General features: G+C 43.6%; 1 long non-coding RNA gene across 1 annotated transcript in view; it reads left to right on the forward strand.

Moving 5' to 3' along the window:
- Window positions 1-7,722, forward strand: part of LOC121866207 — a 28,973-nt gene extending 21,251 nt beyond the window's left edge. Inside the window, exon 4 of the long non-coding RNA XR_006088941.1 lies at window positions 7,698-7,722. This is a non-coding gene — a long non-coding RNA (uncharacterized LOC121866207). The remainder of the gene's footprint in view (window positions 1-7,697) is intronic.
- The last annotated feature ends 605 nt before the right edge of the window (window positions 7,723-8,327 follow it).

Here is an 8,327-nt window from a genome sequence, read left to right on the forward strand (position 1 = left end):
CACCTGATGTGCCACAACTCTCCGCCATTATTTATCGAAGTTCTGTTGTTGCTATGGTTAAGTATCATCTCACTTGTCTTCTACTTTCTGTTTATAATGTCTTAAAATAACCCTTTATGCATTTGCTTATCCGCCATGTTTATTATTTTCTCAGTTTATCGAATAATTTGGTACATACATACATACATATAACTTCCAATTAACCAGGAAACAGGAAACATGAAGATATCATCAATTTCATTTTTTTGTATTAATAAAGGTCTGCCAAAATAAAAAATATATATATAACTACATAAACCTTGTAATTTTTTTGGTAATGCAACAAAGAATACAGTACTATCGCATCTCACTCTGTTGCTAAGAATAATACATAACATAATAGAGTGCTGGCAGCACAATTCGTGACACTGATACGCAATTGTTAGGTTTTACTTCTGTACTGTGCATTTTTATTAACAGTATTTTGTGCATTTAAAAAACCACAGCCATCCATATTTTACTGTTTGGATAATATGTGACTACGGATATCGATAATTAGGATAAGATTATATTTGTTATCGTTATGTTAGTGTGATGGACAGACACAGACAGACAGAGACAGACAGAAACACACACACACACACACACACACACACACACACACACACACACACACACAACACCATTAGCTACGTATCTGCATCACCTGAATCCAGTATGGGCTGTTTTGGCTTAACTATTTATAGTTTAGTTCGTGTTGTATCTAGTATACAATATCTTTGAAAATAACAGGTGAGTTTATTTTTTTTATATACCAACATTGACAAAAATGTAAGTCGAAAATGCAAGTAATTAGTTTTTTAGATAGTGAATGAGCTTATAGTAATATTAGTTTTAACAAATCCAAACAATAGTCGAATGTTTGTAAAAAAAAAACAATAAATGATAATATGGTGATATTATTTACGTATCGTTTGTACATACAACATACAAAGTCCAGATAAATGCGGAAGTGAGAATATTCGGAAGGCAAGTATAAAAACCATCATCTGTACATTTTAGTGTAAAATTTAGACTATCAGACGCCACTACCAGCAGCCTGTAGTAGATCAGCAGGTGTTGGGTGTGTGCAGGTAGAGTATTAGTGACAGTGTGTGGTGGTATAAGAGAGGTGGTAAAGTAGGCTGATTAGGAGTATCAGGGTTTAGGCTCACTTCTTCTGTCTGCCAGCCTAGTCCCTTTTACATACATACATGTTATTACATACATACATACATTCATATGACATGCACATAGCATACATGTACATACACTTTACATGGTTCATCTTCAAAAATATAACTGGAATTATATGTTGAGAGTAATGACTGTCAGGTGTGTGTGTGTATACCTACGTATAGATTAGTGTATTGTACAATTGTCGAAGGATGGTGGTCGTGTCCGTAGGTATGCGGAGCCAAAGGAGTATCATACTTGTTATTAAGTATTATTATTATTATTTTTTTATCAGCATTTTTTTTTAATTATCGGTACCGAGTTAAGTATTATTTTATTTTCTTCCTTCTCTTCTTTCTTTTTCTCGTTTTATTATTATTATTATTATTATTATTATTATTATTATTATTATTATTGTTATTATTGTTTATTTTCTTGTAGTTTGGTATTAAGACACATTATTTTACATACAGCATAACTGTCCCTAAAATGGATGATCTAGCGGTTTAGCCAATGTTAGCTAGTACTATCCCTTCCTCGTTCTGGTACTATCCTACGATCCCTGACTCATACTTATCCTCCTACGAATCTCCTTAACACACTCTCATCCTGCTGAAGGACCCCCTTTATTCACACTCCATCCTCCTACGACCCCCCACCTGCTAAAACCCCATGACCCCACTCATACTATCCTCCCACGACCCCCTAACACACTATCCTTCTACGACCCTTTATTCACTTCTTATCCCTACGACCCCCATATTTTACACTCCATATCCCATGATGCCTCACACACCATCCATCTACGACCGCACACCATCCCTCAGCCATGTCTATCCATGCATGACTCTGCTATCCTCGTAATTCTATTTTGAACGACTTCCTTTGGTCGTAGTACCATTCCTCACTTGTAATACGGCACACTACACACACACACATTATTACCCCCAAAGGACCTCTTCTTGTGCCGTCTCTAACGCCGTGTTGGTGGCCCTGTTGCCCTTCCCCTCCCTCCTCCTCATAGCGGTGGATTTGGTCATGTCGTGGCTGCTCATGGTCCACCCAGGTCCAGATTGTCGCCACTACTGCCAGAGGATGTGTTCGTCCCTGTCGCCCCAGCATGAGGTCAAAGGCCGTTCTGTGACGACTTCACCTCTTCCAACTGCACGGGCGGCATGTGTGGTGGAGTGAGTACTGATCCTCGCCACCCGTTGCCACTCTTAACTCATCAGGTTGCTGACTGTAGGTTCTGATCAGACGAATCTCGTTATAACTAACTAACTTCTAACCTAGGTTCTCACTGTAGTTTAAATCAGAGCATATGTAATCGTTGGATCTTGTAGATCATCAGGATGAATTGTAGGTTGTGAACCAGAAGTTCCAATTGTCATAACTGCTGGTTCTGATTGTTGGTAGTATAACTGCAGGTTCTACTAACCGCTGCATAACTGTAGAATCTGGACCGTTTGTATAACTCTTTAGGTTCTGACTGTTGGTATAACTAAGTTCTATCAACTGTTTGTATAACTGTAGGGTCCTACAGAGGCACAGAGGAGATTGAATCGATCACTTGAATAATATATGACTCACAGCTTATTCCACTCTGATGATTAAACACCTTTAACTTATCTGGGGGTTAGGTTAGGTTAGTTAGGTTAGTAAAGGATTAATCATCCCGTGAAATAAGTTAGTGTCTAATATCTACGTGATTCACGAAGCTAGAACAACACATCAGCACAAAACTTCCTAACTTGTAAGGCACACACACACACAATCAATCCCAAAAGTCATGATATACACCACTAACATATCAATGTACCAGTCTACCAGTCCATATGTGTGTTTATACCTCTATTCATCATTATCAGAATAATGGGGAAGTGTAACGAGGTGATTTTGAGGCATGATTTAGTGGTCAATAATAAGCGGCGTGGTGGGTAGTTTGATGTTAGGGCCAGTGTGTGTGGCAGTGATGTTTTCTTGGGGGGTCAGGTGGCTACCTGTGGAGCTTACCTGGAGGAATATGGTGATGACCTGAGTTACTCTGGAGGAACCTGGTGATGACCTGGAGTTACCTGAGGAATATGGTGATGACCTGGAGTTACATGAGGAACCTGGTGATGACCCGGAGTTACGTGAGAATATGGTGATGACCTGAGTTACCTGGAGGAATATGTGATGACCTGGAGTTACCTGAGGAATATGGTGATGACCTGAGTTACCTGAGGAATATGGTGTGATGACCTGAATTACTCTGAGGAATATGGTGATGACCTGAGTTATATGAGGAAACTTGGTGATGACCTGAGTTACGTGAGGAATATGGCAGGAGGACCTGGAGTTACCTGAGGAATATGGTGATGACCTGGAGTTACCTGAGGAATATGGTGATGACCTTGAGTTACCTGAGGAATATGGTGATGACCTTGGAATTACCTGGAGGAATATGGTGATTACCTGAGTTACATGAGGAAACCTGGTGATGACCTGGAGTTACGTGAGGAATATGGTGATGACCTGGGTTACCTGAGGAATATGGTGATGACCTGGAGCTACTGAGGAATATGGTGATGACCTGGAGTTACCTGGGGAATATGGTGATGACCTGGGTTACCTGAGAACCTGGTGATAACCTGGAGTTACCTGAGGAATATGGTGATGACCTGGGTTACCTGAGAGGTGTGATGTGATGGTATGGATGTGTTGATGATGTGAAACTTGTGGTGATGACCTCAGTGGGGTTGTGGTTGTGGTTGTGATGTGGTTATATAAATTGGTTGATGGTTGTTTGGACATGGTGGTCTGACTTTGGTTTATGGTGTGTGTGTGTGTGTGTGTGTGTGTGTGTGTGTGTGTGTGTGTGTGTGTGTGTGTGTGTGTGTGTGTGAGAGAGATAATAGTGGCACTGACCTAACAGTCCACCAGGTAGGCACTAGGGCACTATCTCGCTCCTCTATTCATCATGATAGGTGCCACACCCACTAGGGGGTGAACAGGGTCACCTCCACCACGACAAGAGGGGGAGTTGGGAGGGGTCAATAAGCTGTCTGTTGTCCCTCCAGAATTTCTAGAATAATCCATATTTTTTTCTTCTACCGTCAACACAAAGTTACAAGAGGTTATAGTAATGTGATGTTACCAATAATATAATGGACAACTGTCTTCTCTAGATAATTGTAAAAATAAATAAAGTCAAGGACGCTCATTGTAATTTATGCTTTAAAAGATTTCATTAGGTAAAAAATTCTGTATACATACATACATACATACATACATACATACATACATACATACATAGCCAGATAAGTGGATGTTTGTTTACAGCCTTTAGTGGGGGTTTGTTTGTACTCTTGTTTGTTTGTTTGTTTATTGATACCCGGTTGCGGCAAACACGTCCACCATTATTACCATATTTAACACACCTGTCACCACAACCACACCTGTCACCACAACCACACCCGCCCTCAACCACTCCGCCCACCACAGCCACACCATACACCTCAGCCACACCCACCACCACAGCCACGCCCCACAACCACAAAATAGCTTCACCATACTTTTATATTCCCAACCCAACCTGACTGTGATCTACGTTGATTCAGGCCAGTCCGTCGTCCCCCGTTGTGAGGAGATGGATAGGGGTAGGAGACTGATGAAGGAGGGAGGGGAACCTTCCTACCCTAACATGTACTCTCCCAGGGCGTCTGACAGGGATCCAGGGGAGCAGCTAAGGCCCTTAAATCTAGGTTGAACCGCCCAGGTACTTCCAGAAGTTTGGGATAGGTCTGGTGGGGAAGTCAGGTCAATCCAGAAGTGTTAAGAAGTCAGGCGGGGCTGGAGATTTTTGATAGGTCAGGTATAGAATTAAGTCATAGAATAGGTCATGTTAGGATAAAGTGAAGGGGTGGGGGTGAGCTTTCCAATTAGGACCAGATGTTGAGGATTAGGGCAGGTGCGATGGATGAGTGAGGGTGACAGGCTGAATCGGTGTAGGTAAAGGTGATATGGAGAGAAAGGGGTGTTAGCGTGACCCCCATCAGCACCCAGGTGAAGGGGACAAGAGCCTGGCGTCCTGGAGGTAGTATGTATAAAGGAGCAGTAGTAACTCGTGCCCTAGATGCCTTCTCTCTGTCCACCTCTTCAGTCTTTCCTCCTCTTCCATGTCCCCCCCCTCCCCCTGCCTTAGCGCCACCACCACTAACTTCGTTATCCCTGACACACACAACCTTAACACACACTCACCTGTCACTCCCAAACCCAGCGATGAGCTACGATGACTTTCTTTCACACTCCCTCCCCCCTTACCCTGTTGCGTGACCCGACATATGACCGAAGGCAGGGAAAGCCTTTAGTCTCACCTGGTTGGATGGCGGCAAAGAAAACGAAAATTCTTTACTAATGTCATACAGAGATGACCTGAATATGTTAGCAGCCGCTGGACTTGTAGGTGCCAAGTGCACGACACGAGGGAAGAGACAGTTTGGAGGATCACAATTTGATTGTATGGTGTACTGGCCGTGGTGGTGAGAGTTAGGAGGAGCAGGGGGTTAGGCACTGATTGGCGACGACCTACTGTCACGCTAGGCAGTCGTGATGCAGTTTAAGGGCCGAGAGCTGGACTTGTACCAGTTCGAGTTGGAGCTTCTGTTTAAGTAATTCTTCTAGTGTGTTACAGCTATTGAAGTCTGATGATGTGGTGGTGGTGGTTGTGCTGTTGCTTCCACCATCTTTTGTTCCGTGGCTTCAGGTGAAATGATTAGACGCGTTCTCACGTCACCTGTCTGGGGGAAATATTTGACGGCGAAGTTTTGGAAATCCTGGTATGTCTCTTCCAGCTCCCACCTAATTCTTGGTCGACGAGGACCCTGTAGCAGTAGGGAGGTGTGAAATGCCGTTGTATTCTTGCCAGTTTTGGTGAACCTCGTTAGGAGAGTGAAGGTGTGTGGTGTGTGTTTTAAACCTTATATCTCTGTCTTTTCCAACTCTTCCTTTCTACGCCTGCTCTCCTCACGACCTGTCCATCACTGCTGGCTCTGGTCACCAGGACGCTGATCCACCAAGGTGGTGAAAGACAGGACTTCACCATTCACCAGGTCTTAAGTCGCTTGCCTCACCAAACTCGCTCACCAAACCTCAAAGTGATTATGTCCACGACTCACAGATATGACACCACGTCTCACCAAGCTCAAAAGCACCAGCCATCACAATTATTTCCATACACGACTCACGGATCCATCGCCTCACATCCCCCAAGCAGCTGTTGCACCTCCCCAAACTACAGTATTACTGGTGACACACACATCACCACACACACCAACCCAACTTGTACCAGCATACTTACTAGGTCCTGTGTTTCTAATAACTCACGTACACCACCTCACGTTTCACCGCCTGCACCACACGTCACCAAGTTCCCCTTTTTGTGCTGTAGGAAGTGAATTATCTTGCGAGATCATTATCCTGGAGGGTGGACGGACGGTAGGTGACGGGAAGGCGTCCACGTCCTGTCCCTGTCGACCGCCCATATATGTGGGTTTAGGGTCCGTGTATGGGAGGCCAGCGGTCCCTGCGTTACACCAGGGCCCCAAGACCTACCTACCTACTTGGACCCTCTCTTGATTCTGAGGACCTGTTGGGACCACCATCTTGGGGACCACTTGAGACAGTCTACCATCCTACGAACATCTTAGAACCCATCTAAGATTAATATGTAGCCATCGCGTCGTGTAACCAATATGGAACCTCTTAAGAACTAAATATAGAACCGCCATAGAGTTGTATAGAACCTCTCAGAACTAATATGACCTAACATAGAACCGCCAAAGGAAGAGACATGGAGGAGGGAGGGGAGGAGGAGGAGGAGGGTGAGGGGGTCCTACAAAGGCATAGAGACGTCCCCGGATCAAGTCTATTTGACGATGATGGCGAACACGATTGTTGGTTGATTACCTGGCAGTGTGGAGGACCATAAACGCTGGGTCACTAACCTCTACCTGGAAGGAGGGACGAGGGGATGCCAGGTAGTGATATTTGAATAATGGATGCTCTTCACTCGACCCTCCTCCGGCTGTGTGTGTGGAGGGAAGGAGGAGGCATAGTTTCGATTGAATTCATCACCCAAAATTTATATTCATGAATCTTGATGCCTAAAAATGTTTGTAGTATGACAGATATAATAATTGGTATGTGGTGGCCTGGTGCCCTAACTTAGATATGACTATAAATATATACGAATTCTTTTAACTTATCTTGCTTATTAATATGATATCCAAGAGCTAATGATAATAATAATAATAATAATAATAATAATAATAATAATAATAATAATAATAATAATAATAATAATAATAATAAAGATAATCCTATTTACACAACATATATAACATATCAATAGACGCCCTTAATGACAGGTTTACAGATGTGAGGTAATTTAGGACAAGGCCACCTGGATGGGATGCAACTAAATCGTAATTGACTCTCTATCTTCTCTCTCTCTCCTGCAGATGGTCGAGGTTCCTTCCGTCAGGATGTACGCGACAAGAGCACAACAGAGGAAGGTGAGTAGGATACGGGACCTGAGGGAGCCTTTTATGTGGTAGGATTGGAATTTATTTAGGGCTGGAGTGTCCATCTGGGATAAAGAATTTGTTTCTTTTTGGGTGATAATTTATTCTGCTCGGCATTTCTGTTGGGGGTGAGAATTTAGTGTATTTCGTGGTCTGGGGAGGTACTATGGTGTTCAGTTTTGTGGTCTGGGGAGGCACATGGTGTCAGTTTTGTGGTCTGGGAGGTACATGGTGTCAGTTTCTGTTCTGGGGAGGTACAGGGTGTCAGTTTCTGTGGTCAGAAGGTACAAAGTGTCAGTTTCAGTGTTCAGGGAAGGCAGTGTCAGTTTTGTTCTGGGGAGGTACAGGGTGTCAGTTTCTGTGGTCAGAAGGCTGGTCAGTTTTGTGGTCTAGGAAGGTACAGTGTCAGTTTGTGTGGTCTGGGAAGGTACAGGGTGTCGCTTTTTGGTCTGGGGAGGTACAGGTGTCAGTTTTATGGACTGGGAAGATGAGGTCAAGCTTGATCTGGGGAGGCATCAGGTGTCAGTTTAATGGACAGCAATACGCACCGAAACGAAGCATACCGGT

Source organism: Homarus americanus, unplaced genomic scaffold (assembly GCF_018991925.1).
Source record: "Homarus americanus isolate GMGI-L3 unplaced genomic scaffold, GMGI_Hamer_2.0 scaffold52763, whole genome shotgun sequence".
NCBI lineage: Eukaryota > Metazoa > Arthropoda > Malacostraca > Decapoda > Nephropidae > Homarus > Homarus americanus.